This window comes from Liolophura sinensis, chromosome 6, assembly GCF_032854445.1.
Source record: "Liolophura sinensis isolate JHLJ2023 chromosome 6, CUHK_Ljap_v2, whole genome shotgun sequence".
NCBI classification, from domain to species: domain Eukaryota; kingdom Metazoa; phylum Mollusca; class Polyplacophora; order Chitonida; family Chitonidae; genus Liolophura; species Liolophura sinensis.
This window is the reverse complement of record NC_088300.1, coordinates 10,451,423-10,468,605: the sequence shown is the minus strand read 5'-3', so window position 1 is coordinate 10,468,605 and position 17,183 is coordinate 10,451,423.

The following is a 17,183-nucleotide window of genomic DNA, read 5'->3' as shown; positions in this document are numbered from 1 at the left end:
GAGAAGGTTAACTATTCCTGCTGTAATAATTGTGAATCTCCCTTAGTCACTACGCATCAGCCAATCATAACCCAGGAGGGCGAATTGTTAAGGAAAGCTATGATGTCTGTCAGATCAAGGAACAAACAGGAATGATTGCCATGGTGGATGTGTAACATGGCTAAACACTTTTTGTGATCCTTAAACAATTTCTTTCAGGTGAAAGCATAATAGTATACTAGTGACATGTATTTGACTTTCGTGCTGAACCAATCCTTGGTGTATTCTATTATAGGTATGTGTGCATGGAATTGTGCATTAGAATGTATGTATGTATGTACATGTTTGTGTATATGAGGCTAAACTATTTTTTGGGGAAGTAAATTGTACTTGTGATTGTTATAAAAAAAAGAAGGGAAAATTTATCTGATTTATTTGAAATAAAATACATATTTTTTACAACTTTATTCTTGTTTTTTATGACTAACAAAATTCCCTTGGTGATTCCACCTGAGCTTGTCTTGTGTTGTTCTGTGTACAGAGTGAAGGAGAGGTTGAGGTTTTCTTACGCTCTCATGTGTTGGAACTAGCACCAACATTTTGCAACATTTTGTCATCCAAAGCTTTTTAGGTGGGAATGCATTACTGGGTGTACCACTAAGGGCAAACTCTTACAAAAGGTTGAATTGCAGTGATAGTTGAACCATTTTGAGTATGAGCCCTTACAACACGTGTCATTGCACATATCCTCGCTCCAATAAAAAATTCAGAAGCGTACATGGTAACATCGTTAAATGAAATGAAAAATAAGGAAGATGATTTTTTGTTGATCTTTGAATGAAAATCCTTCGTTCCACTGCAGCTGACCGATCGACAGACCGACCGACAGTTCAACCCTCTGACGGCCGATCGACCGACGGACCAACTGTATAACTTATTGACGGACCGATCGACTGAGGAACGTCCCAACAGAACAACCGACAAACCGACCCGTCACCTATAACGCCGCACGGACCAAACGCGCCCGATCAACCTGTTGCAAACAACCGGAAAACCTAACGTATCGACAGTCCGATCGACAGACGAACCGATCGACCAACCTATTGTCGGCCGATTAACGGACGGACAAATTGCCGATCAACCGTTTGACGGACTGATTCACCGACACAACAACCGATCGGCTAGCTAACTAACGAATTAACCTATGGACGGGTCAATGGACGCACGGACTAACTGACCATCCTATTGGCGGCCGATCGATGGACGGACAGACACAACAACCTCCAAACCGACAGGCCCACCAACCGACCGATTATATGCCCATTCCGCCTACCGACTGTCCAACCGATGGAGTAAGCAACCGATCGTTCCATCGACTGACTGTCCATTCGTCTGTTCGTCCGTCCGACCGACCGACCTCATGACCAACGGACGCATGAACGGACAAAACGACTGACCCAACGACCAACATACACTGGGAAAACTTGACACGTGATTCTTGCAAGTTTGCAGTCTGCACAACATAGTGAGGCCATCGGCCAAACCTGTCTCTTCTTTCTTTGTGACATGCATGTAAGCCAGAAATATCACTGGTTTCTTTGACATGTATGTAAGCCAGACATGTCTCTGCTTTCTTTGTGACATGCATGTAAACCAGACATGTCTCTGCTTTCTTTGTGACATGCATGTAAGCCAGAAATGTCTGCTTTCTTTGTGACGTGTCAGCCAGAAAAGTGACAGTGTTGTATGAGGCGCAATAAGAAAAGACTTAATTGATGGTGTGTTGTCTTGCTACCCTAGTCTATACCTACATTCTATGTGTTCTGAGGGGTTCTTTTTTGGTTCGTTGCTTACTCGGTGTAAATTAGGGACCAACATTTTTCTGCCAGATGTCACATATACATACTGTTAAAAGAAGCCGGCAATAGCTTGTTGATTGTACATACACTCAGGCAATGAACTTCACCCTGCATGATGTTGATGACTTCTCGCAAATGACACGATTCGGTCGAGCTGGTGGAATACTCAAAGATTACGAACACACAAGTAAACGAAATATAGAAAATGGGTTAAGGTCTTTAATTAGCCGTCTCTTCCAGCACATGCTTCATACGTCCGAGTACAGTGCATTCTATACACGCTATAATTTAGTGATATATTTAGATTTAAATTTGCCAGCAGCCTCCAGGATTCCTTCCATCTGTTCCGATCAGTTGTCATCGATCGACATTAAGCTCCATGTCTTCCGTATGAAACTCGATATTTTAAGGCCTTGTAGGCTAATTTTGCAGTTTTATGTCAACCCATCTGATAATTCCAACCTTGTAACTCCTCAGGCCATTTCCCGAGTACAGTGTAAGCGGCTATACAACAGACTCGTATGGTCTTTATAGTCAGTGAAATTCCCAGTTCTGATTTAACTCCTCTTGGAGTCGAGAAGCAACATTATGCCGCGTGTTTTTGAATAATTATAATGTCACCCGAAGCAATGAGGTCTCAGTGGTGAAAACAGCCTTGTAGATCTTAACATTAGGAATCAAAAAAATGTATTCTAACTGTATTTTCTTTGCCATAATATGAGCGTCAGATATATCGATAAGAAGAGCTTGTAGTCTTACGTATCACTGACTCAAGGCAGTTGTGGTAGTGGATAAGCATATCAGTGACTTTTACGGAAAGCTGACTTTAGGCGACAAGCTCAAAGAAACAGATTATATATAGCAGAGATTTGTCACATGAGTTATACCCGCGTGTGCACCTGTGGTTTTCTGTACTCTAAGGTCCTTCTTTCAACAGGTTCAGAAATGTTTTCCTTTTTCATAGATTTTTATATCTTTTACAGCAGTTCAAAGTTTATGTTTTTTGACAAGCTTCGTTGAATTCGTTTTACATATATATAAGGGAACGATGAAGAAATCCCTGTGGGATGTAATAATGGGAACGAAGTGGTCTTTACAGGTATGAACAACCCAACACAAATAATGTAATACAAACAGTGCAATTTAAACAACGGATGCAATATAAACAATGACACAAATATGTGTAGCCAGACATCTCTGGACATACAAGCTGTCCGAATGCATGCACATTCGTCCGGTGTTGGGCCTGATTGGAATTGAGAATGTGTCATATTTATAGCTTTAATATATTTCCACTTAGGAAATTCGTCTAAGAGCCATTCAAGTCTTTAGGTTTAGCCTAATTGTTAATATTGATCTAACTGTCGCCCAGATAGTCTTGTATTGAGCGCTCTCTAATCCGTCAAGCTTCCTCCCACATGGACTACAGGTTATTACTTTTGTTGGCCTGCCCGTGAGTCTTCCGACGGTCATAACCGGGTTGCCGTATTAAGATTTGGGGAGAACAGCCCCAAAGCCATCATGCTCCCATGAGGAAAATGCCTAGTCGACACCAGTATTAAATGAAGTGTTGTAATGGATATAGCATGTACGTCGTCATTTATCCATACAAGTACAAAATAAGTGTTCACCTAATGGTTTTACCCTGTATGTGCACCCCATGGCAATCAATAATCAGGCTCCAAATATAGTAACCTATATTTATAGGGACCTTTAATGCACACGCTGCTTAGCACGCACACCGTCTGCCGATGGAAACTTGCTTGATTGTCCACCGATTGACGGCCCGGTGTTTCTTATAGTTCCGAAATTGCGCCCAGCTTTGTGTGACACTGGCTTGATTGTAAAGACTCCCTATTTCAGAGATCTTGTGTATATGGTGAAACTAAAAATAGTCTTTGTGAATTATGTCGGCTGGCGAAAATGCATCCAGATAATTCTAGGCGAAGTCTACGTTGGCGAGGTGACGGGAAAGTCGTCTTTGACGCATTTTATCTCTTGCAACAGTGTCAACAGAGACATTTCTTGTTAATAGTTCTAATATCGGCTGAGATGTAACCGCCAAGAAATCTTATGTGAAGGACCAGTGTGATTTTGGGCTCTCAAAATAATAATATATATTTAACCCGTATACCTGATTTGGACACATTTACTGCTCAATACTGCTCCATCGCCCGCTTGCTATGGTTACAGTACGCTTTAGAAACGATCGTTCCAGATTTGCGATCTATCATCAGGCCACATCCGATGGTTGTTATAATTGAACAGAAACATGGAGTCGGATTCAGGAAGCACCGGTAGTTTTACCTGCACGTAACTACCATGGTAACCAGCACTGTACTTATTAAGTCACCATGGTAGTTACGTACACGAAGCGTAACTTATAAATCCGCCCTCTTCGATTATCCACAAATCCACAACAGTTAACAGTCAAATCAGAGTAACAATCAACCTTAGGTTCCGTTACTTGGAATATTAAGTATTTCGTAATCGTTTGAGATAAATTATTGAATGCTCTTGTAATGTGTGCAAGTTATGGCTTTGAACTTTTGGTGATTAGTGGTCATTTTCTTATTTTATTTATTTATTGATTGGTGTTTTACGCTGTTCTAAAGAATATTTCACTTATACGACTGTGGCTAGCATTATGGTGGGAGGAAACCCACGACTATTCCTATTTTAGGCCAGTAAATGTCATGCCTTGAAGATATGAAATGCTGGCATCCCTCGAAAGAATCGTATAAAAGTAGACATTTTATAGCATGTTTCATGTAGCAAATCTCCACAGATCTTAATACCATTCCTTATCAAGGCCCTGATTAGTACATTTTATTCATCTGGTGTCAAGAATGCATGTCGATCCTCCATTTAATTTCGTACCATTAGGTACTGATAAATACCGAATTTAATCTTCTGAACTAATTTAAATATTCCTTGGATTCCCCGATGGCCTACATGAACTGATTAAGGGCTCGCGGACTACCTGGGGGGATTTAAATCATACAGGGAAATGGATCGGTTGTCGATATCAAAGCCAAATTACAACCATTTGAATGTTCAACAACTCTATATAGACGAATGAGTTTGGAAGGATATCGTGAGAAAAGGGATTAAGATTGGAATAGGAAATTTTTGTCTGCAGACATGCCGCAGACAGCTCATACCTGTCCGATGTATGTCCGTGTATATATATTACGATATATATATATATTCATCAAAACCCTACTGTGAAGTAAATAATCTAACAGTGGGAAGATACACACATTGTAAGTTATTGAAATCTCACACGTGACAAGGAACATTCCCACATTTCCTCGATACGAAATTGTCTTGTTATAGGAACCTGTTCAGTGCTATTTTACACAGAACAGTAACAAATGCCGTTGGCTACCAGTCCGTACATTCATTTCCATGCCAAGGCTGAACTGGTGATAGATTCAAAATGGCGGAGAATAAAATGATTTCTACTGCACTGGAGTTCAGACGCGAAGTTGTTATGGAGAAGAAGTTGATAGAGTAATGATAAGGCACGTCTTCTAGATACAAGGAGCATCTGCTGCCAGCAATTGTCGTCTTATGTCCCGAGAAACACGCCCAGATAGCACCGTGCACAGAGAGTTTAGGCCTACACTTTCTGCTGAACATTTTGGAGATTTGTTTCAAACTCTGCGAATCAGTGAGTCACAGGGCTGAATCTATGTCCACACGGCTAAATTTAGGTCTAAGGAGCTGCGTATATAGCCGCAGGGAAGAACTGTATCTATGTCCACATGGCTATATGCATGTCCATAGGGCTGTATATATGTCCGCAAGCCTCTATCTATTTCTGCAGGGCTAGATCTATGTCCCATAGAGCTGAATATGTACGTCGGACTGGATCCGCAGGCTTGCCTTCTGGATAACGTTTTTCAGTGCGCATGACCAACGTTACCACGCGTTAGATAATTGAAGTCTTTCAATTCATTTACACGAGACAGAGTTCTTTTATAATGAGAGCCGAATTTCCTGTATGGCTTCCTAGAGCAATATTAAAGAATTCCCGTTCTCATCAAAGTCTGCTCTTAGAACTCGGAAATCTCATTTCGATCATAAGTCCCCTATTCTTAAGAAGCTGATGAACCGTCCACTGGATTTGCAGGCTTTTTCCATCATAAAATCGAACTTTGCGGAATTTCTGCCGTGATGATTATACAGAGCCCAGTTTTCACACAAAGTGGGGATATTTTTAACATTGCATTTAAATCCTTTTTGTGACTTTTATGGCAAAATACCCTCATCACGATCGCCCGTTTGCTGCTGGCAAAATACAAATAAAGGTTTACTTCAAATTCATGTAAAGATCTGTGGCATACACAATAACAGTTAAGATATACCAACATGGACATGGCTATTTGTGTTGTCTTCTTTTTTTTTTTTTTGCAGGGTTCATCTGTATGGTACCTGGTATAAAATCTCTAGTGGACAGTTCACAAGTATGATACCTGGTATAACATCTCCAGTGGACAGTTCATCCGTATGACACTTGGTATAACATCTCCTGTAGGCCAGTTCATTCGTATTGGGTACTTGGTATAACATCCGCAGTTGACAGTTCATCTGTATGTCATTTGGTATAACATCTCCAGTGGACAGTTTAACCGTGTGGTACCTGGTATCACATCTCCAGTGGACAGTTCATCCGTATGACATTTGGTATAACATCTTCAGTGGACACTTCACCCATATAGTACTTGGTATAACATCTCTAGTGAGAGTTTATCCGCATGACATTTGGTATAACATCTTCAGTGGACAGTTAATCCGTATGACATTCGGTATAACATCTTCAGTGGACAGTTAATCCGTATGGTACTTGGGTATAACATCACCAGTAGGCAGTTCATTCGTATGTTACTTGGTATAACATCTCCAGTGGACAGTTCATCCGTATGACATTTGGTATAACATCTCCAGTGGACAGTTCATTCGTATGGTACTTGGTATAACAATCTTCAGTGGACAGTTTATTCCTTATGGTATTTGGTTAACATCTCCAGTGGACAGTTTCATCCGTATGATATTTGGGTATAACATCTCCAGTGGATAGTTTATCCGTATGGTACCTGGTATAACATCTCCAGTGAACAGTTCACCCGTATGGTACTTGGTATAACATCTCAGTGGACAGTTCATCCTTATGGTATTTGGTATAACATCTCCAGTGGACAGTTCATCCGTATGGACATTTGGTATAACATCTCACTGGACAGTTTATCCGTGTGGTACCTGGTATCACATCTCCAGTGAACAGTTTACCCGTATGGTACCTGGTATAACATCTCCAGTGGACAGTTCACCCGTATGGTACCTGGTATAACATCTCCAGTGAACAGTTCACCCGTATGGTACCTGGTATAACATCTCCAGTGGACAGTTTATCCGTCCGTGTGGTACCTGGTATAACATCTCCAGTGGATAGTTTTATCCGTATGGACTTGGTATAACATCACCAGTAGGCAGTTCATCCGTATGACATTTGGTATACCATCTCCAGTGGACAGTTCATCCGTATGACATTTTGGTATACCATCTCCAGTGGACAGTTTACCCGTATGGTACTTGGGTATAACATCTCCAGTGGACAGTTTACCCGTATGGTACTTGGTATAACATCTCCAGTGGATAGTTTATCCGTAATGGTACTTGGTATAAATCTCCATGTGGACAGTTTATCCGTGTGGTACCTGGTATCACATCTCCAGTGGACAGTTCATCCGTATGACATTTGGTATAACATCTTCAGTGGACACTTCACCCGTATGGTAGTTGGTAGAACATCTCCAGTGGACAGTTTATCCGTATGATACCTGGTATCACATCTCCAGTGGACAGTTTACCCGTATGGTGCCTGGTATAACATCTCCAGTGGATAGTTTATCCGTATGGTACCTGGTATAACATCTCCAGTGAACAGTTTGTTTGTATGGTATCCGGTATTAACATCTCCAGTCAAAAGCTTTATATTAATGATGTTTTAATCCATTACATGGACACGGCACCTTCGGGCTTGATCTGAACAAGCAGCCATGATGCTAGGATTCCGAAGACTATCATTGTTATGGCCAACGTCACGTAAACGCAGGGTAAAATACGCTCTATGCGCTGACGTTGATGCCTTCTCTTAGAAATTTCTTTCTTCTTTTTCATTAGAGCGGAGCAGTCCTCAAGCATCAGTTTTAACAGCTTCAATCTCTCCTTCAAGGCCTCTATTGTGCCTCTTGCATCTTTTTCAGAAACCACACGTTCCATGATCTGGTTGTATTCACTCGTACGTTGTCCATATGTCGGCTTCGTTGTCTCTATTGCTCGAGGAATGCGTCTCTGCAAAAAAGGAAGACTATGTTAGCCAAATGCATCACTCCAAATACCGTCATTCTTAATGGAACCCAAAAAATATGTACGGGAAACTAGACCCGCCACACAACAGATCAATAACCAATAACACGTGTTTTTTGGAATATTTCAAAACTTCGTAATTAAAATCGGATAATTTTGGAAGGCGGAGAGTGAGAATCAAAAAACAATCAGGATGCAGGGTTCGGGCGTTTTCAAAAGCTCCACGTACATTCTATTCCTCTTTTCTTATCATATTTAGATGACAATTCGCCAAACCATATAAAATTGTCATTATTATACTTTGCGCTTTTTCATTTTGATTAGAAAGAAATAAGTTCCTTTGCTCAAATTAAAGGAGTATAAGTGAATCTTACCTTAAATCGAAGATCCAAATGTTGCATTTACAGCTCCGAACTGTTTGCATGCAATAACACACGTTAAACAAGACACTCTTCTGTATGCAATATTTACCTTAATCACGTGACGTAAGTCAGCCATCTTTCCAGGTGTTGCACTCAAAACCTCATTCAAGCAAATAGCGTGTCAGTCCTGATTTGGTGTTTTCTTTGTTTTCCGTGATAATTTTTTATCCGTTGAAGAAGTGCCATAATCCAAGAAGTTTCCTAGCAATTACTTTTCTTCTCCGTTCTTGCAGTTGGAAGGTTTTATGATTTCCAGTATTTTTATGCAAGAACACATTCCTCCAGTGAGTTGCTCCACAGTTGTTCTCCTAGGCTGTTGGTAATTCCACAAGGCAAAAAACTGACCCCAGCGCCGACTTCTTCCTCAGTGGAACAAGACTCTCTGTCTAATTCCGACACAAAAGAAAGAAGCCAGTGGTGTACAGTCTTAGCTGCTCTGCGCTGATCAGAATGGTACGTGTAGAAGACATCAGCAAGTCTGCACTAGCCTGTATAGTTATTACGAACTGCGGATACAGAGGGTGTTCGCGTGGGCACGGGTGGTTAGGAAGACTTAGAAACGTTGTATGAGGGGTCTGTTTAGTTACACAGAGCAGTCCAGAGGCTTCTCTTGATGGGTTAGCCAGATCTCTGGAGTGGCCAGTCCATACACCGCTAGAGGCACACCTGTTCCAAGAAGCCCTAGTATTTGCCTGTACGCAACTGTCCAAGGCAGGGCCTTAACTCCATACAGGCCTGAGTCCAGGCTGCCGCTGATTATATTGGCAGTGTAAAGGTATGGAGGAAATGAAATGCATCACTTGGTTAAGCGCGCTGCTCCAAATGAGCACCAGGTATATAAATACACCGTCCTCGTGTATACTGCCCGCCGTATCATCTGTCAGGCCGGTAACAATACGTGTATACCGTTAATGCCCGACCCAGGGAAATTAGCCCTGGTAGAATGAAGGTCAAAGCCATTTCAAACTAACATTTTATTTTTTCATTGACACCTGTCAGGTTCTCACGCAGAGAGTCTGGCTCAAGATCTTTGACCAGCCAATCAACCAGCAGCATTAACGCTTATTGAGCACAATTTTCCGTAATCGACTGAAACTTAAAAAGGTTTTGGCAGAGCTTGATAGTTTCCGTGGATCGAGCGATACAAGAGGTTTAGTCCACTGAGAGGGAGGCTTACTCTATCACTGATCGGCGGGAGGAATCTAAATATGGATTCTACACGATTAGATCATTACCACCTCCCTAGATCCATCATTACCCTCTCTCCCTTCCCATCCCCACCATGCTGATACAGCAGTCGATTACAAGATGACAATATGCAGGGATAAGCTGGCTGGGAGAATTAACCTAGCTGTGACCACAGAACCCTTTTTGTAAACAAAGCTTTTACAATATGCTTCTCTGCGTGGATTTGTTATACCATCAACAGTTGGTCCAAACATTATTCTATTATTGCTTATTATATAAATCACTCAATAAATTACTCAAGCCTGTGTAGGTCTGCACCTTTCCTGTTGAGTAGTATTGGGTATTATAACTGGGAGCGCTAGCACATGGCCTCTGAGGTCGTGAGTTCGAAACCCACTTCCGCATGCTCGTTGATTTACGTAATCGGGTTTGTCAGGTTTGCTAAGCTGGTTTCTTTCAGACTATCAAGTCTCCATCAGACTGCCTGATTTCATCCGTTCAACCAACCAGACCGGCATCGTACTGATGAAAAATCTCTTAAAGAAATATGACAAAACATATCTGTCAGCTTCATCCATTCCAACATCGTCAGTAAGTTATACTATATTAACTGTTAATTCAAATGACCAACCATTAATTCTAATGACGATCGAACTGTTAACTCAGTTGAAAAACCATGAATTCTAATGATAGATTGTATAATAAATTTGGAAGTGAGGGGATAAAGCCGATCATATAAAGAGAGGGAGGCCTGTTTTATCTATGGTGCTATTTTTCGCTAATGGGGTCATCAATCAAACAGTGGACTCAAATCCTCAAATCTTCAGATGGCTTTGAAACGCAAAGATGAATGAGGCGCTCTGTGTAAGCTGTATAGACCTGGTGATTCTTTAACGGTTTACCCATATTCACTTAAAGAATTTAAAGAACAAAAGGAGGCTAAAACCTGTCAAAGCACACTACATCGGTGCGACTCAATCACTGCCCAATCTAAGATCAGCAATAACCACGATCACAGTTAATGACGCTGAGTGTACAGGTCTTGTCCAGGGACGGAAATGTGATCCCCAGGTTCAGATGATCAAACCTGAAGTCACCGGGTTAATAATGAAATAATCATAGCTTAGTTCCTCACGGAGCAACTTGTAGGTGTATCCAGTAAACCCCGGTGTGTTCTGTTACAGATCAGACGAGTGATCGATATGCGGCATCTTCACACTCATAAAGACCTGTCATTCCAAGAGGCCGCTCTGACAAGCCCACGGTGCCCCATTAATGGGTCCTAGCGTTTCCAACGACGTATACGGGAGCCGTTCCATCTCTCACCTCTAACCCAACGCTTTTGTCTTGCATGCATCTACTATAAATCTCTCCCTTTACCGGAAGCTCTCTGACCGGTGTATACTTACAGACCGCTGAACACTTACTTCAAGAGGATCATGTACAAAGGTTGATTCACTTTACGTGACCAAGATCTTGGTTCACATATTGGATTTTTCATTTCAGACTATCAAAAAATAGTACGTTCAAATAAAAAGCATTGGTAACTGGGAATTAGATCATGATTCATAATCGGATTCTTTATTCAGTGTACATATATCAGTGACAACACGAAACAGAGAAAATGTCATATCACAAAACTAGGAAAGCGCGACATGGAAAACCACCATAATATAGATAGCCGCAATAGTGGGAAATCCCACAATGACAAATGTGAAACCACTGGGGTGGAAAATCGCCCCAAACTGGACGCGTTACGATAAGTAGCCTGCGTGAAATCCAGACGATGAAATAGGACAAATAATCAGGCGATTCCGCTGAAAATCACATCCTGCAGGCCAGATAATTAAGTCTTGTGTAGAATCTGCTGTCGCACTTCAACAGTTGTGGATTATAATTGTATGCTCTAAGATAGGAAGAACACGCATACAGGTAACATCATACTATTTATTTATTTAATTGGTGTTTTACGTCTTAATCAAGAATAAGATACCATACTACGTGATGTGTTACAGAAAAGAGCAAATTAGCATACCACTTTGACCGACTTTGTTTTAAAGAGGCAATACTCCCCGACCACGTCATGTGTTTTGTTAGGTTTCAGGTTTCACCTGGAATACAATTATGCCTACTGCATCCCAGACTGAACCCACGAAGATGAGTTTTTTTTCCGAATCATTAGCTTGTGAGAGTATGTCCCCCCCCCCACCCCCACCCCCAATACACTCGTCTGGACGGACAGACTAGCAGCAGCTTGGCATTTACTTTGTATACAGATATGTTTATGTATCATTTGTTAAGTTTGCTAACTAGTATAGGCCTATCTGCTACTGGTCGTTGAGATGTGGCACGCGGAACAAACCTATACGTGTGTTAACATACACACATCAGATGCTGCACACTTTATAAGACCTCAGCCTCGCATAGGCAAGCTTAGCATGAAAGTCGACTAACCTAGAGATTTTCAGTGTGGTCTCGATGAATGAAATATGCACACATTGTTTAAAACACAAATTTGTGATTGGGGCGTTGCTGGCGATGTTGTAGTTAGATATTTCAAAGATATTTCAAGATTATTGTACAAGAAATATATATTTAATGGTCTTTTTCAGGTTATGGTATAATATTCATACATCATGTAATTTTACAATTTCAACTTTTTCTATTTTACTCTTTTTTGTTTTTTATTATTATTTTACCCGGTTTTAAAAACGTCTCTTTCCTGTTTGTTCACATTCTGGGGATTGTCATTCTCACGTCGAAAGATAGATGTTTCCTGGTCCTAATATGTTTGCGCCACGATATAGCTAACATACTGCCAATGTGGCGTTAAACCCCTAAACATTCATTCCTTCATAAACTGTAACATTGGCATTATTTCAGCCATATAAATCGGGCTTAATTTTTTGAAACGCACACATGTTTTAAGGAGGTGCATATCCTAAATAAAGAAAATTATGAAGGAAGTGATAATTTTATATTTTACACGTATAATTACACAAGCCTTTATTTAGCTTCCAAGTCCAACTATGTCAACGTACGGATTTATCAGAGAGTGCTGTGACGAGAGCCTGAGTGAAGACTGTGTCCTGAAGATGACGATGTCCATGACCTATTCTACAGAGCGCTGCCAAAAACTGTGTACATATTCCTGTCGATATTATAATAAGCTGAACAACTTGAAGGTCACAAAAACAAATCAGTTCTAATGAAGACGTGTTCACGCACAGGAGCCAGAGTCCGAAAACTTCGAACTAGGAATGTTTCCCTAACTTTTTTACGCCCACTTAAATTTTCAGTTCCCACCCAGCATAACAGCAAACACTCGCCTTACGTATATATATATATATATATATACTCAGATATATCAGTATATCAGCAATATGAATGGTACTAAGATGACGTCACTGTGATGACGGGTCAGATTTATGAGTGGAGGAATCTTTGACTCAACTATCTCATCGAAATCTTACCTTGATGAGTGAAAAGTGTAATTAAAGCTTTAATTAATTTATTCATACACCTGACTGGATTTTTACTCGAGAATGTTTCGCTTATACGACGGCGGACAGCATTATAGTGGGAGGAGGCTGGGTAGAACCCGAGGGAAGCTCACACCCATCCGCAGGTTGCTGACAAGTGAAAAGTGGAGAGGCATCGTGCAGAATACGACAAAGAGAGGGGAGGTAATTTGGTCACTTAGTACAGTTCGCCAAGGACGAAGCCCATAAGGAAACTGATCCTATCTTTGGCAGAGAGGCTATGAACTTTAACATGACAAAACAGAACATCCGTTCTGGAACCAGCCAGTCATCTTGCCATGGGAGACAGTATCGATCTAAAGGCAGTTTTGCTACATCAGTTAAAGGAAGTGAGTCAGTTGTATTGTCAGACAGGCAGCCAGGGGGAAATCAGACTGTTTCCAACTCTGCTAAGCCAAAAGAAAATAGATTTAGGAACTGCCTGTACTGTGACGAAACATTACACAGGTTGGTCAGTTGCAAATGGTTTTCCATTCAACCTGTGTTAGAGCGAAATAAATCGAAGGGGCTATGCTATGGGCGCTTAAAACCAGGTCACCGGAGTAGGGACTGTCGAAACAAAATAGTTTGTTTCATTTGCAGATCTCACCACCCTACAGTTCTCCATGACGAAGCCAGAGTCCACAAACGAAGTCCTGAAAGGTTGTCCGACACTACAGCTACTGCAGTTTCGAACTTTACTGAGCGGATAAGTTGTTGTACGAGGGGCGGTGAAGGAAGATGTAGTATGTACGAGTCAAGCTTAAGAACAGTATCAAAACTATCGAGACTTATGCCTTCCTCGGCCCAGGCAGGAGCGTAAGTTTCTGCAGTGATACTCTTGCCAGGCAGCTGGGTGCTTCCGGATCACGAATGACGATAACTTTAGATACTATGGGGAAGCCTTTCACACTTAATACAGCGATGGTGGATGGACTTCAAATTTGTGATCTCGACTTCGAAAACAAAATTAGTCTTCCAAAGAGTGACAATGAGTTACCGCAGGTTAACGCTGAAATTGCACTTCTTACAGGCAACAATGTTGCTGATGCCTATTCGGCAATGGACATCAGATCTTGACCTAAGGGAAGTCCCCATGCAGTTAAAACCGTCCTTGGATGGGTGATTTGGATATTAGTGAGAGAGCAAAGCTCACCAGAAGGGAGTCGCCTGTTTTTCACTTAAACAGAGCAGATATATTAGCGTTCCATGAGTTAGAGAAACTTGATCGTCTGGATAAGCTCGTCAGACACGCAATCAATTTGGACTTTCCGGAAAGAATATCTGAAAATGAACGTCAGCCTTTACAAGAGGACAAGAAGTTCTTGGACGTAGTAGGCAGGTCAGTTGTTCAAAAGGATGGTCATTATAGAATCGGTTTACCATTCAAAGGAGATGATATCAAGCTTTCGGATAACAGATCCCAAGTATTGCAGCGACTGAAGCACAGACCTTAAGCACAGACTACAGAAGAATTCAGGCTTTTACAGGGATTACACCGACTTCATGTCTCTTCTGGACCGCGGATATGCAGAACAGGTACCAGAAGAGAGCCTAGGACGATCAGATGGCCGGGTGTGTTTATATTTCGCATCACGGGGTATATCACCCCAGTAAACCTGGCAAGATAAGAGTTGTATTTGACTGTGCTGCTACATACTCAGGGGTCTCATCCTTTTGCAAGGACCGGACCTTACCAATAATCTCATAGGTGTTCCTGTTATGTGAACGACTGCCGTCAGCTTCTAAATTTAGCTTGCCACTGTTTACATATGCTGAGTTCAGGGCCTGCTGTCTACCCCTGCCTTAGAATGTTCCAGAATACACTCAGTTCGGGGCCTGTTTGTTTACAACAAGTGTTCAAGAACTTTCTTATTCTAGAAAATTCCACCAGTCTATATAAGACCTATGAAAGCAGGTCAAAGGAAGAGAAAGGAGAATTACTGAGAGTTTTGGATGCTTTTGCTATGTGTTACTTTAGTAGGCCTTTTGTGCTGAATTTTGGTGTCTTTACAGCCTCTGGCTTTGTTATATCCAATCTCCACCGAGCACTTGTTCAGTCTGAACTTGTATATTTAATTTGTGCTCTTATGTACACAGTGCTCTTTAGTACACGGATCCTGTCTGTGGAATTTTGTGTATATTTCGTCATACACTCAGTTATACTGTGCATTTTCCCTCTTATGAATATTACCTCTGTGTAATTTTTAAGCATTGTGGAGTATATGCGTCCGTTTGGACTTGACACCGTTGTACATGTAAGTACTGTAGTATTTGAATAGATACTGCTATCCTTTCTTGTTAAACTTAAGTACTTAGTATTTGTAAAAGTCTTGTTATCTGTTCTTGTTAAACCTGATAAATTGTTGTAAAATAAAATCTGCTGGTTTTGGTTACTTTTTTTGTGCGGCTAAACTGTCGTGTATTTCGAACAAGCCATCTCTTTATTATACAGACACTTTGGGTCGTAACAGTTCCTCTGTCGTTTCCGACAGGATGAGATAGGGATCATGGGCGATATCGAGGCCATGTTCCACCAGGTTCGCGTAGCGACAGAAAATTGTGGCTGTCTGCGTTTTTACTAGTGGCCTGTAGCATACCGCATGTTAGTCCATTTGTTTGGCGCCAGATCCTCGCCGAATTGTTCCAGCTATGCTCTGCGACAGACAGTAAAGGACCACGGTGAACAGTTTGAAGATTGTTCTATCAAGACAGTTGAAAGGAACTTGTAGACGACAACAAGTTTTAATGTAGACGACTGTCTATCGGATCTAGACTCCGAAGAGTCGAGTTGTCGGATGATCAAAGATGTCTCCGCCCTATATATGAAGGGAGAGTTTCATTTAACAAAGTAAGTTAGCAGCAGTCATGTCGTCTTACAGTCCATCACCACTGAGGAACGAGCTAAGGAGTTCAAGAAACTGAACTTAGAGCGCGAAAGTCTACCCAACGAGAGAGCCCTCGGGGTATATTGGTTTATTGAGAGAGACACACTGGGCTTCACGTTCCAACAACAGGACGCACCAACAACGAAGCGTGGTATTCTTTCTCTAGTGAGTTCAGTCTACGATCCTTTAGGGTTGGCAGATCCCTTCCTACTAAGACCAAAGATTCTCATGCGAGATCTCTGTCGCCGAAATGTTGGCTGGGATGAGACTATTTCCAGCAGCGACTTAGATACGTGGACCAAGTGGCTTGGCGAGCTTTGGAATCATAATCTACGAAAATCAGCAGGAGTTATTTTCCATCCGGATTTGGAAAAGTTACAACGTGTCAGCTTCATGTCTTTGCCGACGTCAGCGAACACGTGTACGGAATTATTGCATACCTGCGGGTGACGAATCTACACGGCACGGTCCCGTGTTACTTAGATTTATGTCTAATTGTATGCTACTGTATGAGCTTATAGCGGCCACAGCAGCTGTTAGGCTTGGCCAGATGCTGAGGAAGGAGCTCGACTTTGCCTGGACAGACAGCATGACTGTTCTGAGGTACTTGGCTAAGGAGAGTTCCAGGCTCCACACCTTCGTGGCTAATCGTGTAGCAATAATCAGAGATGCCACAAGTGTACATTAGTGGAGGTCCGTCAACACCAAAAGGTAATCCGGCTGACTATGCCTCAATGAGACTTTCAATGAACAAGCTCATTCAATGCAAAACGTGGTTTGAAGGCCCCAGCTTTCTGCGTCAACCAGAATTGGAGTGGCCCAGATCCGGGACAGAATAACGTGTAAGCCCTCTACAAGAAGATGATGTCGAAGTAAAACAGACATGTATGATGACTGGTAGCAAGGAATCTACGGGTGTGGACAGACTTCTGGCGTACTACTCGGACTGGA